Source organism: Grampus griseus (genome assembly GCF_964374135.1).
Source record: "Grampus griseus genome assembly, chromosome: 1".
Lineage (NCBI taxonomy): Eukaryota > Metazoa > Chordata > Mammalia > Artiodactyla > Delphinidae > Grampus > Grampus griseus.
The window spans coordinates 158,552,859-158,575,945 of record NC_139017.1 but is presented as its reverse complement, the minus strand read 5'-3'; the positions used below and the strand labels follow the sequence as shown (position 1 = coordinate 158,575,945).

Here is a 23,087-nt window from a genome sequence, read left to right as displayed (position 1 = left end):
AGAGACCCAGATGTAGAGAACAAACGCATGGACACCAAGGGGGGAAAGTGGGGCGGGGGGAATGAATTGGGAGATTGGGATTGACATATATACACTAATATGTATAAAATGGATGACTAATAAAAGCCTTCTGTATAAAAAAAAGAGAGAGAGAGAAAAAGAAAGTCTTGCTTTCACCCAGATGGTGAAAAAAACCAAGCTTGGCTGTTGGGAGGTTGAACTTCAGGTGTTCCGTGCAGTGGCCCAGGCTTTGTCATGGTTCAACCATAGTGACTTGCTGCCACCCATTGGCCACTATCAGTATTGCATCCAAGCAGAACCTGCATCGCATTTGCTCAGCTAAGGATTCAGTGTCTGGGTCCAAAAATGCCCTTGTTGGGGCTTACCTGGTGGCGCAGTGGTTGAGAATCTGCCTGCCAATGCAGGGAACATGGGCTCGAGCCCTGGTCTTGCCGCGGAGCAACTAGGCCCATGAACCACAACTACTGAGCCTGCACGTCTGGAGCCTATGCTCCGCAACAAGAGAGGCCACAAGAGTGGCCCCAGCTTGCCGCAACGAAGACCCAACACAGCCATAAATTAATTAATTAATTAATTGATTTTTTAAAAAAGTGTCTTAAAAAAAGTGCCCTGTTGAAAAGGGCTGTAGAGGAGTTCTCTTCCCCCTTTGACAAATGAGGAGAGAGAAGTCCAGAGAGATGACTTTAAAAAGCCATCTGCACCCGCCTACTCCATCCACTCAGTTGCTCATTCATTCAATAAATAGTCATTGAACACCTCTGTGCCAGACCCTGTTCTAGGCGTTGGGATTCAGCAGAGATCATTGCTGTTGTAGAGCTGACATTCCATGGGGGGGACAGGGAGGACAGGTACCAATCAGGTAAATAAACCAGGTAATGCTAGATTGTGATGGGTGATGTGAAGGAATTAGAGTGACTGGAGAGGGTGGTGGGAGGTGACATTTGAGGAGAGACCTGATGACTGGGAGGGTTTGGGAAAGATGCTCCAGGAGGAGGGAACAGCACTGCAAAGGTTCTGAGGCTGTGAAAGGTGTGGGCAGGTTCCAGAATGGGTGGAGCCCACCAACACCCCAGCCCACGGCTGTCTCTGTAGAACGAGTAGAAGTGGGAGCAGAACTTTCTAGAAGGAGGGTCATGCCATTGACCTTCACTCAATCAGTCCACAGCCTTGATCAGCACCCATCTCACTCACACAGTTGACCACTCTCTCCTGGAAACTCTCTCTTCTCTTGGTTTGTATGATACCAACCTCTGGTGGTAGGAAAAGCTATGATTATTCTCCTGTGAAAATTAAAGCTTAATGATCAACATAGAGAAGTTTCTGGTTTGAAGGAAGCCACTGCCATGTCAAAAGCTAGAGCAGGAAATACTGGCATGTGGAGTCAAAGGTCAAGGTCGACATTTCTGGGCTCTGGGACAGGAGCATGTAGAGGAGAATTGGTGGAGATGTAATCAGTCTTGCTCGTAGCTGTTGCCGTGTTATAAGTGTGTTTGTGGATCTGTTTGCTGCTAATTTGTGAGCCATTCTTGGCAAAAAAAATATGAATATTTATAAGCTTATATATATAATATGAGTAAGCTTTACTCAAATCCTATGAGTGGTGTTCCAAGAAATAATAAGTTTTGGAAGCAAAACAAGTCCCTAATTTGGTAATTTCACCATGTTACTCGAATACTACCCAATTATGTTAGCTGGTATTTTCCAGTGTTTGAATGTTTGCTCTAGGCTATAGTTCTCTGTAAAGCAAAATTGTTCATTACTAAAAAGAGGAAAGTGGGTTTCCCTGGTGGCACAGTGGTTGAGAGTCCGCCTGCCGATGCAGGGGATACGGGTTCGTGCCCCGGTCCGGGAAGATCCCACGTGCTGCGGAGCAGCTGGGCCCGTGAGACATGGCCGCTGAGCCTGCACGTCCGGAGCCTGTGCTCCGCAACAGGAGAGGCCACGACAGCGAGAGGCCCGCGTACCGCGAAAAAAAAAAAAAGAGGAAAGTTATATGAAGTAACATGTACCTAATACCCAGCTTGAAGATGTGTTTGAACACACTCAGTTCAACCAGCATCAGTGCAAAATGAAATCAGTTCCTCCACACCAGAAATATTTATCATAAAAACAAAAGATCAAGGGCAATTAATACTTTGTGTTTTAAATTTTCATTTTAAGACTCTTTTAAGTAGTAAGCATTTATGATATCAATTTTTTAATGACTTTTATTTGGCATTTATGTTAAGTTAATGTTTCCCCTTTTTAATTTTAAAAAATATTTTATTTATTTTTGGCTGCACTGGGTCTTCATTGCTGTGCGTGGGCTTTCTCTAGTTGCAGTGAGCAGGGGCTACTCTTCGTTGCGGTGCGCGGGCTTCTCATTGCGGTGGCTTCTCTTGTTGCAGATCACGGGCTCTAGGCGTGCAAGCTCAGTAGTTGAAGCATGCAGGCCCTAAAGTGCGCAGGCTTCAGTAGTTGTGGTACGTGGGCTCAGTAGTTGTAGCGCAGGGGCTTAGTTGCTTTGCGGCACGTGGGATCTTCCTGGACCAGGGATCGAACCTGTGTTCCCTGCATTGGCAGACGGATTCTTAACCACTGCACCACCAGGGAAGCCCCCTAATTTTTTTTGAATGATCAAGCATCTATACGAGGTAGAGGTCATTGTTACATGTTACTGAAATACAGTAGTCCCCCCTTATTCAAGGGCGATATGTTCCTAGACCCCCAGTGGATGCCTGAAATTGTGGAGAGTACTGAGCCCTGTACGTACTATGTTTTCCCTATATGATAAAGTTTAATTTATAAGGTAGGCACAGTAGATTAACACCAACTAAATAGAACAATTATAATATACTGTAATGAAAGTTATGTGAATGTGGTCTCTCTCTTTCTCAAAATATCTTACTGCTCAAATTTCATGCCTTTTCCATCTTAACTAAGCGCTTATCTTGCACTGTGGCCATAACTTTTGCACTTTGAGGTGTGACATTCAAACTAGTATGAATTTCTTTTTTCTTCTTCACCATTTCAGGGATAGAAAATTTATTCTTACCATAGATCTTAGCAACCTCAGCATTTTTTCATTCCCTATAAGTTTAGGACTTTCGCTTAAAGGAAGGACTTTACAGCTTCTGTTTGGCATATCTGAATTGCCAGTATCACTACTCTTGGGCTTTGTGGCCCTTATTAAGTAAGAATAAGGGTTATTTGAACGCAAGCACCAAGATACTACAGTCAATCTGATAACTGATGGATACTCAATGACTCATGGGCAGGATTACACTGACAAAGGGATGATTCACGTTTCCTGTGGGATGGAGTGGGACAGCTAGAGATTTCATCACGCTACTCAGAATGGCGCTCAATTTGAAACTTATGAATTTTTTCTGGAATTTTCCATTTAATATTTTTGGACCATGGTTGACTGTGGGTAACTGAAACTGTGGGAAGCAAAACCATGGATATGTGGGGGTTGGGGGATTACTATATACCATCCTGTCATATAATGGCTCGTAATAATAATAAACCATGCATCTATAATCCTGATTTTTTAAACAGGAAACCTCTGAAATGTTTAGTATAACCCTCTTACAGAAAAATTTTCATTGTTTATTATTATGGTCAATCATTATTTTTCCAAAACCCATAAAGTGTTGGGGAAAATACAGAATAATGTATGATTTCAGGAATTCCTGAGAATTTCCTGGGATTCTGACATCTCATACCCAAATCCCAAAGAATACCTGTTGGGAATTTGGAAATGCTCTTTGAAGTTTTACCTCTGTAACATCTCTCGACTCTGCATCCCATCCCATTCCCAAGGCCGCTGCTCTGATCATCAGACCTTTGTCATCTCTTCCGACCTTGTGAGTCAGACTCCAGACTCCTCCAGCCCATCCTCCACGCTGCAGAGGGATCTTTCTGAGGCAAAAACTCAGCCTGTCATTCGGCTGCGAAATCCAACCCTGGCCCCCCAATTCCTTCACCAGTGTTTTTCAAAATGCATCTTGGGACAGTGGTTACATAAAAACATCTGGCAGTTTCTAATAAGTGGTGGTTTAGGTAGCTTCATTCAGAGATTCAGAATCTCTGGGAGTTGAAGCCTAAAAATCTTCATCCACATCTTCTGAATGATTTCTTTAAATCCCTTTTATGGTGAAATACAACATGAATACAGAAGCCACATAAAACAAAGGTACAGATTAGTGAACCATAACTAGGCAAACTCCCCTATAACCACCACCCCTGTCTGAAGGCAAATCCTTGCCCCCCACCGCAGAAACTCTCCGCATGCCCCCTCCCTAATAACCCCTTCCCACCTCCACCCCCAAGAGCAACCAGCAGCCTGACTTTCACTTTGCCTGTTTTTTGCCTATTTTAATGTCATTAAATTTTGTTTAATCCTTGGTTCTCTTTCCATCTTTTTTTTTTTTCCTTCTTGTGATTCATTTGCTAATGAAACCAGATCATTTGTCTTACAGAGTTTCCCACAGTCATTGCTAATTGCATCCCCATGGTGAAGGTAGCATATTCCTCTCTCTCTGAATTTCCTGTTAATTGGTAACTGGATCCAGAGACTTAATCAGATTCATATTTCTTTTTCTTTTTCTGACAAGCCTACTATTATAGGTGATGTGTGTTCATCATCAGGGGCTCATGACTATGTTTTCACTTTCTCATCTTGTACATTTCCCACCCCAGATCTGAAATCAGCCCCGATATCTGGGGTAAATACCTAGGAGCAGAATTGTTAGTTCATATGCCAGAAAAATGTTTAACTTTCTAAGAAGCTGTTAGTCTTCTCGGGTGGTGTACTTATTTACACTCCCATCAGCAATGTATGAAAGCTCTATCTGCTCTAAATCCTCACCAGGATTTAGTATGTGAATCTTATTTTAGCCATTCTAGTGGTATGAAATGTTATTTCATTGTGGATTCAGTTTGGAGTTTCCTAACAACCAATGATGTCGAACACCTTTTCATGTGCTTATTGGCCATTTGTATACCTTCTTTTGTGAAACGTGTTCTGCGTATATATTCTATATGTGTCAATTGAGTCAAACTGGTTAACTACTTTGTCCAAATCGTCTATACCTTTACCGATTTTGTTTGTTTATTTGTTTGATTGAGTTTCTGAAAAAAGTGTGTTAAAATCTCCAGCTGTGGTGGTATGTTTGTCTATTTCTCTTTTAGTCTCAACAACTTTTGCTTTATGTATTTTTAAGCTGTGTTACTTGGTGCATACAAATTTAGAATTATAACATCTTCCCACTGAACTGGACTTTTATTGTTATAAAACATCTGTCTTTATTTCTAGTAATACTTTCTGTCTTAAGCTTATTTTGTCTGGTATTATTATAGTGACACTAGTTTTTCTTTAAAGTAGTTTGAATGGTATACCTTTTTTCATCCTTTTATTTCTGTGTATATATATATATATATATATATATATATATATTTTTTTTTTTTGCTGTACACGGGCCTCTCACTGCTGTGGCCTCCCCCACTGCAGAACACAGGCTCTGGACGCACAGGCCCAGCGGCCATGACTCACGGGCCCAGCCGCTCCGCGGCACGTGGGATCCTCCCGGACCAGGGCACGAACCTGCGCCCCCTGCATTGGCAGGCGGACCCCCAACCACTGTGCCACCAGGGAAGCCCTGTGTTTTTACATTTTTAAAGTGTTTCTTATAAATGAATATAATTGGGCTTTTAAGAAATCCATTTTAATGATATCTGTCTTTTAGTCAGTTTGTTTAAACCATGTGTATTTAATGTAATTACTGATAGAGTTGGATTAAGGTCTACCATTTGCTACTTGTTTTTCTGCCTCATCTGTTCTTTGTTCATTTATTCACCCACTGTTTTCTTCTTTTGGATAATCAAGTCATTTTTATTATTTCATTTTTTTTCCTTTATTAGGTTCTAGTTATACATTTTTATAAAATTCTTTCAGTAGTTACTATAGAGATTTAAATATGCATCTTGGACCTATTACTGTATGTCTTACTTCAAGCTGCTATAACAAAATACCATAAACTGATTGGCTTAAACAACAGAAATTTATTTCTCACAGTTTGGGTGGCTGGGAAGTCCAAAATCAGGGCACCAGCATGATTGGGTTCTGGTGAGAGTCCTCTTCCTGGTTTGCAGACAGCTGTCTTCTTGCTGTGTCCTAGCATGGCAGAGAGAGGAAGCAAGCTCCCTTGCCCCTCTTCTTCTTTTTTTTTAAATTAATTGATTTATTTAATTCATTTATTTTTCACTGCGTTGGGTCTTTGTTGCTGCACGCAGGCTTTCTCTAGTTGTGGCGAGCAGGGGCCACTCTTCGTTGCAGTGCACAGGCTTCTCGTTGCAGTGGCTTCTCTTGTTGTGGAGCATGGGCTCTAGGCACACAGGCTTCAGTAGTTGTGGCTTGTGGGCTCTAGAGCGCTGGCTCAGTAGTTTTGGTGCACGGGCTTCATTGCTCCGCGGCATGTGGGAACTTCCTGGACCAGGGCTCAAACCCGTGTCCCCTGCATTGGCAGGTGGATTCTTAACCACCGCACCACCAGGGAAGACTGCCCCTCTTCTTATAAGGGCACTAATCCCATGAGGACTCTATCCTCATAACCTAATTAATTCCTAAAGGCCCCATCTCCAAATACCATCACATTAGAGATTAGAGTTTCAGTGTATGAATCGGGAGGTGGGGTGGGGAGGGAGAGACACAGATATTCAGTCCATATCACAGTATTACAGACTCATTGCAGTATTAAATTAATATGTTTACCACTGTTTTAACAATGTAAGAACCTTACAACAGTTCAGCTCCTTTCACTCCCTTCCACCTTTTGTGCTATTATTCTTTATTTCTTTATTATATTTTACTTCTATATATGTTATAAACCCTACAAGACATTTCTATTATTGTTTTACTTGTCAATTTTTTTTTTAAGGGAACACTATTTATTTATTTATTTTTGGCTGTGCTGGGTCTTCATTTCTGTGTGAGGGCTTTCTCTAGTTGCGGCGAGCGGGGGCCACTCTTCATCACGGTGCGCGGGCCTCTCACTGTCGCGGCCTCTCTTGTTGCAGAGCACAAGCTCCAGATGCGCAGGCTCAGTAGTTGTGGCTCATGGGCCTAGTTGCTCTGCGGCATGTGGGATCTTCCCAGACCAGGGCCCGAACCCGTGTCCCCTGCATTGGCAGGCAGATTCTCAACCACTGCGCCACCAGGGAAGCCCATACTTGTCAATTTTTAATGTTTACCCACACATTTGTCCCTGCCAGTGCCCTGTATTACTTTCTGAAGGTCTGTGCTTTCATCTGGGATCATTTTACTTCAGCCTGAAGAATTTCCTTTAATGTTTCTTGTGGTATAGGTTGGCCAGCAATAGATTTTCTCAACTTTTCTTTGTACAAAAATGTCTTTGTTTCACCTTAATTCTTAAAAGATTGTCCCTCCTCTGTATAGAATTCTAGATTAGCAGGGTTGGGATTTTTTTGTTTTTTGTTTTCATTTCTGACCTTTTAAAATGTCATTCCATTTTCTTCTGGATTTATAGTTTCTGTTGAAATGTAGGCATCAGTCTTATTACTGTTCCTTTAAAGATAACGTGTCTTCGTTTATCTAGCTGCTTTTAAGATTTTCTCTTTGTCTCAGTTTTCAGCTGTTGACAATGATATGTCTAAGTGTGGTTTTCTTTAGTGAAACCTGTTTGGGTTTTACTAAGCTTCTTGAATTTGTGGGTTGATATCTTTCAACAGTTTTGGAAAATTATGTCATTTGAAGTAATCCTCAAATATTGCTTCTGTCCCAAATCTCTTTTCTCCCCTTCTGGGATTCTAATTACACAAATGTTAGAACTCATTATGCTCTGTTCCTGCTATATTTTTCTCTGTTTCAACTTGGATATTTTCTGTTGAACTGTCTTCAAGTTTGCTAATCCTGTCTTTTGTCTTTCTGCTATACCCTTTTGTTGTTGTTGTCATTGTTGTTAAATATATCCAATAAGTTCTGGGACTTCCCTGGTGGCACAGTGGTTAAGAATCCACCTGTCAGTGCAGTGGGTTCGACCCCTGGTCCAAGAAAATCCCACATGCCGTGGAGCAACTAAGCCCTTGTGCCACAACTACTGAGCCTGTGCTCTAGAGCCCGTGAGTCACAACTACTGAGCCCACACACCACAACTATGGAAGCCCGTGCACCTAGAGCCCATGCCCCGCAACAAGAGAAGCCACTGCAGTGAGAAGCCCGTGCACCGCAACGAAGAGCAGCCCCTCCTCACCACCACTAGAGAAAGCCCGCGCACAGAAACGAAGACCCAACACAGCCAAAAATAAATTAAAAAATAAAAATAGTGCTTCCTTGGTGGTGCAGTGGTTGAGGGCCCACCTGCCGATGCAGGGGACATGGGTTCATGCCCCGGTCCGGGAAGATCCCACATGCCACGGAGTGGCTGGGCTCGTGAGCCATGGCCGCTGAGCCTGCATGTCCGGAGCCTGTGCTCCGCAACGGGAGAGGCCACGGTGGTGAGACGCCCGTGTACCACACAAAAAAAAATAAATTAAAATAAATAAATAAATAAAGTTTCCAATCCCATAGCATTAAAAAATATATGTATATATATACATATATACATAATATATATCTCCAATAAGTTCTTGATTTCAGGTGTTGTATTTGCCAGTTTTAGAATATTTGATTATTTTAAAAAATTTATTCCACTTCTCTATTGACAATCTCTATTTTATATCTACCTTGTCAATCTTTGCTTCTTCTATGTTCTTTAACATATTATCAGAGTTATTTTAAAGTTCTTGTCTGTTAACTCCAGCATGTAGATCATTGTGGTTCTGACACTATCTTCTATTTTTTTCTCTTGTCTACCAGTCATGTTTTCCTGCCTCTTTGCATGTCTAGTAATCTCCAATACATGATATTGTTCAAATTGTAAATTATCCCCAAATGATGTGTGTAGTAGCATCTTACTGTGGTCTTAATTTGCATTTTTCTGATTACATGTAAGGTTGAGCACTTTTTCATATGTTTATCAATCATTTGGTTTTCCTCTTTTGTGGAGGGCCTGTTCAACTTATTATTTATTATTTATACAGTGGTCCCCTCTATTCCTAATAGTACTTCTTTTTTATTGAAGTATAGTTGATTTACGATGTTGTGTTAGTTTCAGGTGTACATCACAGTGATTCAGATATATTCTTTTATATTCAGATATATTCTTTTTCAGATTCTTTTCCCTTATTTGTTATTAAAAATATTGAGTATAGTTCCCTGTGCTATACAGTAGGTCTTTGTTGGTTATCTATTTTATATATAATAGTGTATATATAATAGTGTGTATATGTTAATCCCAACCTCACTTTCTCCTTTGGTTACCATAAGCTTGTTTACTATGTCTGTAGGTCTATTTCTGTCTTGTAAATAAGTTCATTTGTATTTTTTTTGACTCATATATAAGCTATATATACACCAGAAGCCATTAACAAATAAATATAAATAGCTTTTAAGCTATATCATATGATATTTGTCTTTCTCTGTCTGGCTTACTTCACTTAGTATGATAATCTCTAGGTCCATCCATGTTGCTGTAAATGGCATTATTTCATTCTTTTTTATGGCTGAGTAATATTCCTTTGTATATATATACCACATCTTCTTTATCCATTCATCTGTCAATGGGCATTTATGTTGCTTCCATGTCTTGGCTATTGTAAATAGTGCTGCAATGAACATTGGGATGCATGTATCTTTTCAAATTATAGTCTTCTCTGGATATATGCCCAGGAGTGGAATTGCAGGATTATACTCTATTTTTAGTTTTTAAGGAACTTCCATAGTGTTCTCCATAGTGACTGTACCAATTTACATTCCCACCAATAGTGTAGGGGGGTTCCTTTTTCTCCACATCCTCTCCAGCATTTATCATTTGTAGACTTTTTGATGATGGCCATTTTGACTGGTATGAGGTGATACCTCACTATAGTTTTGATTTGCATTTCTCTAATAATTAGCTAATGTTGACCTAATTATTAATTATCTTTTCATGTGCCTGTTGACCATCTGGATGTCTTCTTTGGAGAAATGTCTATTTCGGTCTTCTGCCCATTTTTTGCTTGGGTTGTTTTTTTCGATATTGAGTTGTATCCTAATAGTTCTTCTTGCCTTAAAGCCCACTCTGTCTGATGTTAATATGCATAGGTATTTGGTTAGTAACCTCACCCAGAGGGGACTTCCACTTCCTTTAACTGACTTGGGAATTATACTGTTTTTATTGTGTTAATGTTTATCCTAGAGGTTATAATCTACACACTTAACTTCTTCAAATGTAGAGTTAATCAACCCTCCCTCCAAAGAAGATTTTCACTTGCTTTTTCCAGGAGGCTGGAGGCACACAGTCTGGGGGCACGTCAATCTAAGTTCAAGACTTAAGTTTACAGACCATCCAACCGATATAAGCTGGGGCTGCAAGTCCATACTAGGGCTGGCTTCTGGAAGCATGGCTTGTGGGATTCCTGGCTTATTGTGGGGAACGTTTTCTATATGATCATTCACTATGTACTCTAACTTTATCTGTGCCCCTTGCGCAGGGGAGTCAGCAAAACAACAGTTCCAATTGGCCAGAATCAGAAAAAATGACTTTCTTGCTTGGTTTATCTGTCAGACTTTCTGTTTTCCTTCCATTTTGTTCTGGTAATTCTGTACCCTGTGGTTACACCAGTTTACCAGCATTTTTCGTTGTTTTCAAAGGGAGAATTGATCTGAGTAACTTAGCCTGACATTACCAGAAAAGAGAAGTCTACCAGACCCCAGACTCCATTTAACAGATATGGAAACTGTGGATCAGTGGGGGGTGAGGCCACTCTCCCAGGGTCTCAGAACCAGTAAGAAGGGGCACCAGCCTGCAGACTGAGGACTATCCTACACCAAGTCTGGTGATCTCTCCACTCATTCCCTGGCAGTACCCTCTTTGAGACTTGGTTTCTCCATATATAATGAAGAAGTCAGACTAGACGATCTTTGAAGGCCCACTGGGCTCAGAACAGAATTTCATAGTTTTTCAATCCTCTGAGACCCACCCAGCCTCCTCCCCAACCTTCAGTTCTGGATTGGCTCTTCTTAGATCCGACCCCTGAGGTTAGTCACAGATAATTCCCACATCAGCCACAAGGGGGCAGTGGTGTGCAGAGATCGCCCAGGTTCTGAGATGATGGCTGAGCCAAGGGCTTCTTCTTGGAGGTCTTTGCTTCTCACTGTCAGAGTAAAGGGGAAAATGATTTTGCCTGGGATCCAAAGCCCCCTGTCCCTTCTGCTTCATTTCATTTGACAGACTCTGGCTGGTTCACGGAGATAAGTCATCCCCTGCCTCTACCCTTGAGGACTTCATGGTCCACTAAATCCTTCTCTCCAGGCTAGATTTCAGGCTGATTTTTCCACCTCCCTGTTTTTGCTCCTGCTGTTCTCCTTCCCCCATCGCTGCCATTTCTCCTCATTCTTAATGCTCAGCTCAGATGCCAACTCCTCCCTGGAGCCTCCTAAACACTCCCATCATAATCCCCCTCTCCCCTCCCTGTGCTCACAGCCCTGGCTCTATATTTCGAATCCTGGTCTGGCCATGTCCTTGTCTCATTCCTCAGTGTCCCCCTCAGCTCTGGGCCCCCTGTGCCAGCCCAGGACACCATGAGTGCTGGAGGGAAGGAGGTGGAAGGTCTGCTGGATGGGATTTCTGGCAGAGCTGCAGTGGATTGGAGTCCAGCACTGAGAGGGCTCCACCGTGGAGGCTCATTTCTCTACCCCAAACCCCAAGCCTTTTTGGGATCCAGCTTTGCACTCACTGCTAAGGAAATGACAAGAAAAGCTTCTAGTTCCAAGAACCAGTGAATACATAATGAAATCATAAAAACAGCAGAAGAAAACATAGAAGTGTTTCTGATTAACTTTGGAGTTAGAAAGACCTTTCTATGACTCAAAACCAGAAGCCATTAACAAATAAGAAATATAAATGGCTTTTAAACTTTTGAAGAAATCCTCAGCCTTTTTTTTTTTTTTTTTTTTTTTTTTTTTTTGCCGTACGCAGGCCTCTCACTGTTGTGGCTTCTCCCGTTGCGGAGCACAGGCTCCGGACGCGCAGGCTCAGCGGCCACGGCTCACAGGCCCAGCCGCTCCGTGGCATGTGGGATCTTCCCAGACCAGGGCACGAACACGTGTCCCCTGCATCGGCAGGCGGACTCTCAATCACTGCACCACCAGGGAAGCCCTGAAGAAATCCTCAGCCTTATTTGTAAGAAGATAACCACAGATTAAAAATACATTGAGGGCTTCCCTGGTGGCTTAAGGTTAAGAATCTGCCTGCCGATGCAGGGGACATGGGTTCGAGCCCTGGTCTGGGAAGATCCCACATGCCACAGAGCAACTAAGCCTGTGTGCCACAACTCCTGAGTCTGCTCTCTAGAGCTCACGAGCCACAGCTACTGAGCTGTGTGCCACAACTACTGAAGCCCAGGCGCCTAGAGCCCGTGCTCTAGAACAACAGAAGCCACCGCAACGAGAAGCCCACGCACCGCAACGAAGAGCAGCCTCCTTCGCCACAACTAGAGAAAGCCCGTGCGCAGAAACAAAGACCCAATGCAGCCAAAATAAATAGATAAGATAAAATAAATTTTAAAAAATTATTTTAAAAAAGCAATGTACTTAAAAAGAATACATTGAGATTCCATTTTCACCTATCAGATTGGCAGAAATCCAGAAGTTTGATATCGTTCTTCAGGTGACACTGTGGAAAAGCAGGCATGTTCAGCGTTGCTGGGGAAGGGGAGATCCCATGGGGGACCAGATGGCAATATCTATCCAATTTACAAATACCCCTGTGTTAGACTGGATTCTAAGGTGACCCTCCTTGGCTTTCAACTTTGTGTGATCCTTTGCATGTGGGCAGAATCGGTAAAGATGATGAAAATAGGGGCTCAATGATTATGTTCCATTATATGGCAAGAGAGATTTTGCAGATGTAAATAAGGTCCCAAATCAGTGGATTTTAAGGAAGAGAGATTACCCTGAGGGGGCTGGACCTGATCAGCTGAGCCCGTTAAATACAGAGAATTTTCTCCAGCTGGTCTCAGGATAAGTCAGAGATTTGAAGCATGAGAAGGATTCATTGTGCCGTTTGGAGGAAGCCACATGGTAGAGTATGTAGGTGTCCTCCAGAAGCTGAGGGAGGCCCTCAGCTGATCGCCAGCAAGAAACCAGAGACCACAAGGAAGCCATTTCTACCAACGACAGGAGTGAGCTTGGAAATCGATTTTCCCCCTGGCGCTCCAGATGAGGACTAAGCCTCACCAACACCTTGATTCCATCCTGAGCAGAGAACCCAGCTACACCATGCAGGACTGACGTATAGACTCTCAGGGTGTTATTTTAAGCTGCTGAGTTTGTGATACTGTTATGCAGCCACAGAAAACAAACACAGTACCTTCAACCCAGCCACCCACTGCTGGGAGCTAATTCTGCGAGTATACCTTTAACATGTATTAAACAAAGTATGTAGGTGATTCTCTATTGCAGCATTATCGTAACACCAAAAAGAACAAGAAAAACTAGAAAGGACTCAAATGTCCATCAATAGGGAATTGGTTAAATGAATTATTTCAGTTTACAATAGAATATTAGGCAGTGATATAAAAGAACAAGAAGCTCTATTGGCTGATGAAAATCTCTAAGATGTGTGGCTAGTGGGAAAAGGTACGGCACAGTATATATAGTTTGTTACATATTATGTAAAAAGGGCGTTATGAACATTTATTCATTTTTGTACATGCATAAAGCAACTCTGCAAGACAACCTCAGATACTAATAAAAACTGGTGACCTGTAGGCAGTGGGGACAAGGAGTCAGAATAGGGCAAATGAGGCACTTGCATCCGAGTGAGACTTTTTATTGTATGCTTTTTATACATTTTTTTGGAACAATGAGAATGTATTAATTAATGAAAAATCAAATTAAACTAATTGTTTAAAAAAAAAAAAAATGAGTCAATGGGGGAATTCCCTGGCTGCCCAGTGCTTAGGACTCCACACTCTCACTGCCGAGGGCCCAGGTTCAATCCCTGGTTGGGGAACTAAGATCCCACAAGATGGGTGATGCAGCCAAAAAAAATAAAAATAAAATGAGTCAATGGGGGCTTCCCTCGTGGTGCAGTGGTTGAGAGTCCGCCTGCCGATGCATGGGACGTGGGTTCGTGTCCCGGTCCGGGAAGATCCCACATGCCGCGGAGCAGCTGGGCCCGTGAGCCATGGCCACTGAGCCTGTGAGTCCAGAGCCTGTGCTCCGCAACGGGAGAGGCCACAGCGGTGAGAGGCCCGCGTACCGCAAAAAAAAAAAAAAAAATGAGTCAATGGGCGCTACCTCCCTAGATTCTTTCTGGGCCTGAGCCTGCTCCCTTGTTTTTCCCCCAGAAGTTGATCCTGGGGCATGTCCTCCATGGCACCCTTGACCTCTGGCATTCCATTCTCATTCTCCCTTCTGCCCTAGGAGAACTGGAGAGACGATTCAAATAGCTGTGTCTGAGCGCGTCATGTCTCTGGAACTCAGTTTTCCCGTCTGTGAAATGGGGATGATAATACCTCTGAGGATTGTTGGCGGATTAAATGAGATAATCGACGTCAAGTGACCCGCCTGTAGAAGGTGCTCCTGGCATTCGTGCTGGCTGGGATGGAAGCAAGGGCAGTCCTCGTGGAGGGAGTTTACTGAGCACATAGTAGGTGGACCACAAATGACAGTTTCCTCCATTTCCCTCTCACTCACTATGTGACCATGGCCCAACTCCTCCCTCTGTCTAGTCTCCATTCCTTCAGTTGCAAATGAGAAGTTTGGACTGAATGAGCTCTCCGTCTTGTGTATGAGTTTGGGGCCCTCGGTGACCATGGAGAGCTCTCTCTCATTTCAGATATGGGTTAGTGAGGCCCAGATGGAGCGACGACTTGTTCAATGTCACACAGCATGTCCGAGGCAGAGCCAGGACAGGGACTGAAGGCCTCTGACTCCCACCCAGGCCCTTGACCTCTCTCTGCCCAAGCTCATCTGTGCCCGAGCAGCTATGTCATCACATAGACTCTCCCCTGGACCTCTCCTTATCTCCCCAGCTTCTGGTTGTTACTACAGAAGGGCTGCTGCCCACCCAGCCTTGAGTTTAGAGGCTCCAGTTCCCCTGCAGGCCCTGAGCCCCAGCCAGGTGTCTCCCCCAGCATCTGTCCCCTCCAGCAGGAGACACAGAGTGCCACAAATGCCCTGGAGAGAGCACCCCTGGGGAGGCATGGAGCCAGTAAAGGGCCAGGGCAGCGCCTGTGACCACTGGAGTGAGCTGCCCCACAAAGGCCTCTAACTTGATCTCTCACCTGAGACTCCCAACCTCCCGAGGGTCTCCCATCCCTCATCCTACTGCTCACTGAGCTACTGGCCTTGAGGGAGTTGCCTCCCCTCCCTGGGCCAAAGAGAGAGTGGCCTTGGGTTCTGACAACCTTCTAGATCTCCATGGACTCTGACTATACTTTTTGCCCCTGAGTTTCAGGAGATTCTTAGGGATCCTGGGTCAAGATACCCCATCTTCTGTCTAATTAACGTGAGGTTGGTTCCGAACATTTGAGGCTTGACCTAGGATAAGTAATTTGAGTGTTTCTTTCAGCAGATGTTGGTTGTGCTTCCGACAGGGAAATACGTCTTGGTCTCTCTTAGATGTGGACTTACTTCCATGGCCTCTGTCTATGCATCACTCTCACCCCTGGGAGATGTGTGGGGCTGTTTGTTACCGTCCAAACTGACACACACAGAGAACAGAGACCCTTCGCATGTGCAAACGCATGTACAGATTCTAGACCTGCTCTAATCCTATTTGACTGCCTTAATCTGGTTTTTGTAAGGTTGACCCAAGAGGTTTGAGCAGGTTTACATTAGTTTCAGCTAGTTTTTTTTTTTTTAGTTTCAGCTAGTTTTAACTGGTTTGACTCACTGTGTGTAGGCGTAAGCACATCTGCATCTATTTGACTATTCTGAGCTCATTTGTGGCTGTTGTGATTTGGGTTATTGTAATAATAGCAGACACTCATATTGCACCTGTGATATGTCGGCACGGTCAGTTCCAAGGGCTTTACGCTAAGTCATATAATTCTTGTGACTACCCTGCAGGTGGGGACAGCTATTAGTGTCTTCATTTTACACGTGGATAAACTGAGGCACAGAGAGCTTCAGAAAACTGCCCCGGGATTCCTGGTCCCTGAGAAGTGGAGCCGGGATTTGAACCTACTCCATCTGGCTGCCAAGTCTGTGCTCTGGACCTTGATGTTAGGCTCTATCACTGCCGATGAGTCTTTGAACCACTTCTTGATAAGTCAATTCTGTCTGAGCCCGTTTGTTCTGCTTTTGCCAGTACGAGCTGCTTGGTGCTGGTTCTGTCTGCAAACAGACTTGAATTTGGCCCATTCTGATTGACCCACAGATCTCAGGCCTCACAGAGCCTAGAAAGGGAAGACCACTATATTAGTTTCTTGGGGCTGCTGGAACAAATGGCCACAGATTTGACTGCTTAAAATGGAAACGTGGGGCTTCCCTGGTGGCGCAGTGGTTGAGAGTCCACCTGCCGATGCAGGGGACACGGGTTCATGCCCCAGACCGGGAAGATCCCACATGCCGTGGAGCGGCTGGGCCCGTGAGCCGTGGCTGCTGAGCCTGCGCGTCCGGAGCCTGTGCTCCACAACGGGAGAGGCCACAACAGTGAGAGGCCCGCGTACTGCAAAAAAAAAAAAGGAAATGTATTTTCTCACGGTCTGGAGGCCAGCAGTTCAAAACCAAGGTGTCAGCAGGGCCATTCTCTCTCTGGAGACTCAAGGGGAGAAGCTGCTTCTTGCCTCCTCCAGCTTTTGGTGGCTCCACGTGTTCCTTGGCTTGTGGCCGCATCACTCCAATCTCTGCATCCATGGTCACATGGCTTCCTCCTCTTCCTCTGTGTGTCTCTTATAAGGACATTTGTCAGTGGATTTAGCACACCTCCAACCCACCCCCACCCCAGATATTCAGGATGATCTCATCTCAAGATCTTTATCTGCAAAGACTCTGTTTCCAAATAAGGTTACAGCCACAGGTTTTAGGAATTAGGACTTGGACATATCTTTTGGGGGGGCTCCATTCAACCTATTACAACCAACTAGGGTCACATCACAGCATTTCCCCCTGAGAACCTAGCTCTTAAAAGTGACTCTTTCTATCAGATTGGGTTTTTACCCAACCTTTAGGGCTTTATTACTTTCTGCTTAGGGATTAAAAGGCAAAAGTGTTCAATGTGCTTGCAGCCACGGAAGAACCTCTTGTACTTTTCAAGACCCATTTATTAATATTCCTGGCCGGGAAAATCAGGAATTCCTGGAAACACCAAGCAAGGTGTGGAAATGTTTCTGTAAATAGGCACCGGAAGACAGAACCCACTTTCTAAGATGTTTGCTGATGATAACACCAAGCTTACTGTTCCCTGGGGAGCTCTCTTTAGTGAAAGTAATGCTGAATCGAAGGAGGGCAGATAATTAAGAGATGAGGGGGAGCCGTTAAAGCCCCCCAAAAATCTCCACACTCCTGGCCCAGGGTTGAAAGAAGCTAGTCATTTAGATAAAGATAGAGATGAAGAAATGGTGTCGTTACTCACCAAATAGACCTTGCAAGGAAGCAGCACTCGGGCCGCTTTGTACTCAACTGGCCCCAGCACCAATAAACAGAAATATAACAGAAAAAGGAAAGCTCTGTTTCTCTTTTCTGCATTTCCCCACTTGCACCCATAGCTGACGACCATGTACAGTACCGGCTGTGAGAGTCAACTTAGTCCTTGGACAGTTTTGGCATCTGCAGAGGCTTCAGGGAGTGGGCTCAAGGTCCTGCTCTGCCCCTACCAGCTGTGTGACCTTGGGCAAGCAAGAAAGTCTTTCTGAGTCTTGACTTTCCCATCTGCCCTGATTTCATAGGATTACCTGGGAAAAGGCCCACGTTTAGCACTTGCCGTGTATGGCAGAAAACACACGAGCAAATAGACTGGCCGGCCAGGGTCATTCCAAATTCATGGTCAGCAACTTCGAATGGTCACTCCGCACTGCCGGAAATCCTACTCTGTTTCTTTAGTGGGCTTGACTGTGATAACTATTTCACGTCTAATCCTTGATCCTCCGTCCCCTCCTCTTTTCCTGTCTCACTTTGGCTGCAACTTGCTTCCACTCCATTGGCAAAATAGAAACCATCAGAGGAGGTCCCTCAGCTTTGCACGGCTGATTCTACAAATCCACCTCCTCTTCTGCCTCTCAGATGATTGTCCCTGCTCCCGTCAAACGCCAGCTCTCTCCTCCTGTGCTCCGGGTCCCCTCCCTCTTACTTTAGCAAGGATTTTGATCCTGGGAAATCCCCTCTCTCTGTATCATCAGTTCCTCCCCAGCTCCTTGCCATCAGCATAGAGATACGATGTTATAGTATCCATATTTGGACAAAACTCTCCCTTCACCCTCCTTATTTCCTTCCAACCAAAGCCCCATTTCTCAGCTTCCCTTTGCATTAAAACGTTCTAGAAAGTTGCCAGTGGTTGTTCTCTCTGGTTCATCGGCTCCCATTTGCAGTCCCACCCCTGCCATTCAGCTTCCATCCTCATTCTTCCACTAAGACTGCTCCGTCAAGGCTGCCCCGAGGTCCTTGCTGCCACATCTAGTGGACACATCTCTGTCCTCAGCTTACTCGACCTTTCCGCAGCATTCCACACAGGCAGCTCCCCTCCTAGGTCTTGAAGCACTCTCTTCCCCTGGCTTCCTGACAGCTCTCTCACCTGGGCTCCCCCTTCCTCCCTGGCCAATCCTGCTCAGTCTACTGTACCCTCTCCTCCTCTCTGCCCAGCTCCTGATATAGGAGTGTCCCCAGGCTCTGTCCTCCTGCTTTTCCAGTCTGAGCCTGAAACCAGCCTAGGTCACACAGTCTCTGTGCGTCCAGCTGGTCCCCAAGCCTGCCCAGACTCCAGGAAGGGGAACAGCAGAGAATTTGGGACCATCCTCAACCCACCAGGTAGAAAACCGGAAGTCCTCCTCAATTCCTCCCCTCTCTCACCCATCACCTCTGACCCTCCAGCAAGTCCACAGTAGGTCCCCAACAAGCCTGCTTCTCATGATCTCCACAGCCCCCAGCCTCGTTCAGGCCTCAGCATCTCTAGCCTGGGTCACACCATCACCTTCTACCTGGGCCCCCTGATTCCACCCTTACACTGTAGTCATCTGTTCTCTACAGAGCAGGCAGAGTGGGTTTTTGCACGTGTGAATCAGATTATTTCACTGCCACGTTGAAATCTCTTTAGCTCAGAAGACAATTCAAGCTCCTAATTACAGCCTGAGGGTCCTGCGTGATGGGCCACGCAGCCTACCTCCCAGCCTCAAGTTGCTCCTCTGCCCACCTCGTTCACTGTAGAGTGGCCACTCTGGGTTTCCTTCTGTGTCTCAAACAGACCGATTTGTGCCCGGCCTCTTGCTCATGCTGGCCCGGCTTCCTGGAACACCCTCTAGGAAGGGCTGCCTCCTTCTCATCCTTCAGCCTCAGCTCAAATGCCATCTCCTCTCTGAGACCCCCTTGACCATCACATCACTCCAGGTTCCCACGCCATGTGCACGGCTTCATAACACTCAGCATCTAGCACAGAGCCTGGCACATAGTAAATGCTCAATAAATACTTGTGGAATAAATAAGAAAAATCAAACAGGAAAGCATTCCACGGCTCAGTACAACAGACTTCCACATGGCCCCGAATCTCATCTCCCGCAAGCTCCAGCATGCTACGGCAGCGCCGCATTTTGCCACACAGCCCTGCGGGCAGTGCTTTGATAACAACAGTCCAACAGGCCCCAGGAAGCCCGACATGTCACGACAGGGCCCAACACGGAAAACATTAGGCCCGGCCTGGATCTCAGACTCAGCTCCAGGTATCACTGCTCCAAGCTCTGGATGTGTCCAGCTGACCACAGGGGCCCACAAGGGACCCCCAGCCCTAGCTGTGGTGTCGACTGGGACCCAAACATCTGAGCCCCCATGCCTCAGGTGGTGGGTAGTCGGCCACAGACCTGGGTTGAGCACAGTACAATGGGTCTTTGTCTTCCCAGGAGGCCCTGTTCAGCCTCCAGAGGAGAGTGGTCCATTCTGAGCACCCAGAGCAGCTGGGGAAGGGGGAGGTGGGGGAGGGGTAGCACTGGACTCCTGGGGAGAGGAGAGGAGGCCCAGGTCTCTGTTCTGCTGTGCAACCTTGGGCATGTCACTGCCTCTTTTTAGCTTCGCCTCCCTTTTGTAGAAAGAAAAGAGCATCAAAGGGCCTCTAGGGAGCATCTGAGTACAGATGGGAAACCAAGGCCCAGAGAGAGGCAGTGTCTACCCAGGGTCACAAGTGAGGGAGGTCAGAGTCACTTCGGAGCCCCAGGCCACCTGCCTCCCAAGGAAGCCAAACGGCTCAGAGGGTAAGGCCTGCTGCTATCTCCTCACCTGTTGCTCTGCCCTAGGCCCTTGGACAAGAATAAAGACAGAGAGTGAGTCACCAGGAAGGAGAGGGGCCATGGAAAAGGAAAGTGGGTTTCCAGCCCCTCCCCCAGAGCCCTGCCCTTTTCCTTTCCTCTTTGGCCAAGCAACCCAGTGAGTCACAAGATTCCACTGGGGCGGGCTCAGTGCCAAGCTCAGTAATGACGAGGGACCTCGGAGCCATGCTTTTGGCTCTGCTCTCTTTCCCTACTCTGTGTTCCTGTCTCCTTTGCATGGACAGACAGGCAGGCAAGGACAGGCAGATAGCTAAAACCCGTGAACAGACACGAACAGGCACCTACACAGACACACAGGCTCCTAGCAAGACAGACACTGAGTAGCTAGGCAGACACAGACAGGGACAGTCACACAGCTATACAGAGCGACACACAAGCCAACGAGCACACAAATACAGGCAAACAGCACACTGATGGGCAAGACAGACAAACCCATGACCACACAGAGGCAACATCCAGACAGATGTGCAGGCACGTAAGACAGGTAACAGAGAGAGAAGCAGACTCAGACACACTCCAGCAGAATCACCTCACAGACCCAGATACACGTACAACACTGACAACATGGGTGGCCTACAGGGGGTGGTTTGGGGCAAAGAACAGGCCAGATGCCCCTGGGCCAGCCCCAAGCCGCAGAACCACACTGAAACTGACTCATGAAAGTGGGTTCTCTGGGCATGAACTCTTCTGAAGGCAGCCTCCATCTCCTTCCCAATACGAGAGGCCCACCTTGCAGTAAGATGAATGGAGGTTAGACATGGAAAGGGCCTTCCCGACCAGGAGGGTGTTGAGACCTGCAGTGGGTGACTGAGGGTGATGGGGGAAAGGAGTGGAGTGGTGGTAGGTAGGGAGCCTGCATCCTGGCTGTGTGCCCTTGGGCAGCTCTGTCCTTCTGAGCCTCAAGTGTCTCATCTAGGTTCTGTCCTCCAGGGTCCCCGCAGGGAGCAGATGGCCAGCTCCTGTGAGTGTTCCCGCCAACGCTGGGGCTCCAGGACATTACTCCTCCATCCTCCGCACATGCTCCCAGGGCAGGATTCCCTCGTTGACTCCCTGCCCAGTACCCCCTGGCAGGGGGTAACCCAGTCAACGCAGTCACAGATGCCCATTGTCCTGGTCCCTCCCCTCCCCCTGGGGCTGGCCAGCTGAGGATGCCCCAAGGCTGGGGGAGGGGTGCAGGGAGGTCAGAGAGAGGGCAAAGGGAATCCCCATACTTGAAGCTTCCCTCACCTAGAGGCAGCTGTGAGGCTCAGGCCAGGGATGGGGGGATCGGTCCAGGTGGAGTCTCTTTCATTCTCCCGCGGTTAGAATCCTCTGGCCCGGACCCAAACTGTTGAAAGAGAGGGGACTGCGCGATGGGGAGGTAAGAGGTGATGGGCAGGCCTGGCGGGACAGAAGCCCCATTGTTTGGGGCCCAGGCCAGCCTGGGCAAAGGCAGGGTTTATAACCAGGGCAGGAAGGGGGGGCTCTGCAGGGGGCACCAGCTGGCAGGGCTCTTCCTTTGGACCCTGGATGGGGGACAGGTGCCGAGCACGATGCCCCCTGGAGGGGTTGATAGAGGCAGCAGTGTTTGGCGAGGTGCCGGAACTGAGTGGGGAGGGCGGACGCAAAGAGGGGTCTCAGGGCAGGGAGGCAGCTCCCACCCCACACCCACCCCGCCCCCTCGGGAGGATGAGCAGCCCAAGGGTCCTAAATCATCCTCCTCCAGATTCCAGTCATTCCTGGGAACGGAGGCGGCTTGGGGCGGCTCCAAGCCCGGGGGGGCGGGGGGGGGCACTGTGAAGAGCGGTGTGCATGGCTGTCTTTATTACTGAGGGGTCACGGGGCGCTTAGAGATTTTTGCTGCCCACACTCTCCCCATCATTTCCCAAACTTAGGTTCCAAACTCGGAGCTCTGCTGCCCCCTATCTTCCCTTGTCCGCGCGAGGCCCTCAGCCCCACGGCGAAGCCCACTGGGCAGTTCTTACCAGTGTCACACCACAGTTGTTTCTGCTTCGGTTGGAGTTCCGCCCCTAAGGGAACGACTTCCACCGGAGACCCAACAAGGTCAGTCACGTGCTCACGGTCCCTCTCACTAGTCCCAATTTCGGAGTTACGGCGGGCCTATTCCAGGTGCAAAAGAGCCGGGGCCCCTCCCTCCCGCCGCCGGGGCCGGGGCGGCGCGCAGGGCGGGGCGGTACAAAAAGCGATCCCGCCCCGCGTTCCTCACTTGACTTTGAGTGTCCGGCGGTCGCAGGAGCGGGAAGGCGGAGGCGAGTAGGGCAGCCGGGCTCAGCCCACACCCCTCACCAGGTAGGGACGCTCCCCTGCTCAGAGGGGAGACGGTGTAGACAGAAGGAACAGAGAGCATGAGGGGCCAGGTGGAGGGACCAAGACAGGTGGCAGAGAGGGAGAGTGGAGGGGGGCAGAGGGGCACAGAGAGAGGGACACGTGAGGGCACAAAGTCAGGGACCCCCATCAAGGACGGAGGCTGAGGGAAGCACAGGGATCCAGAACAGGAGGAGACCCCG

The 23,087-nt window shown here is 46.9% G+C and overlaps 1 protein-coding gene across 5 annotated transcripts in view; it reads left to right on the top strand.

Moving 5' to 3' along the window:
- Window positions 1-23,087, top strand: part of TINAGL1 (tubulointerstitial nephritis antigen like 1) — a 34,419-nt gene that overhangs the window by 1,714 nt on the left and 9,618 nt on the right. For 2 of the 5 annotated variants that reach the window (XM_082654920.1, XM_082654919.1), the window contains exon 2: window positions 22,455-22,623. The exons of 1 other annotated variant lie outside the window; for it this stretch is intronic. The gene's annotated coding sequence lies outside the window, so the exon portion shown is untranslated. Of the gene's footprint in view, window positions 1-22,454; window positions 22,624-22,804; window positions 22,870-23,087 lie in introns of those variants that run through there. 2 more of the 5 variants (XM_082654921.1, XM_082654918.1) reach the window with 1 other exon arrangement.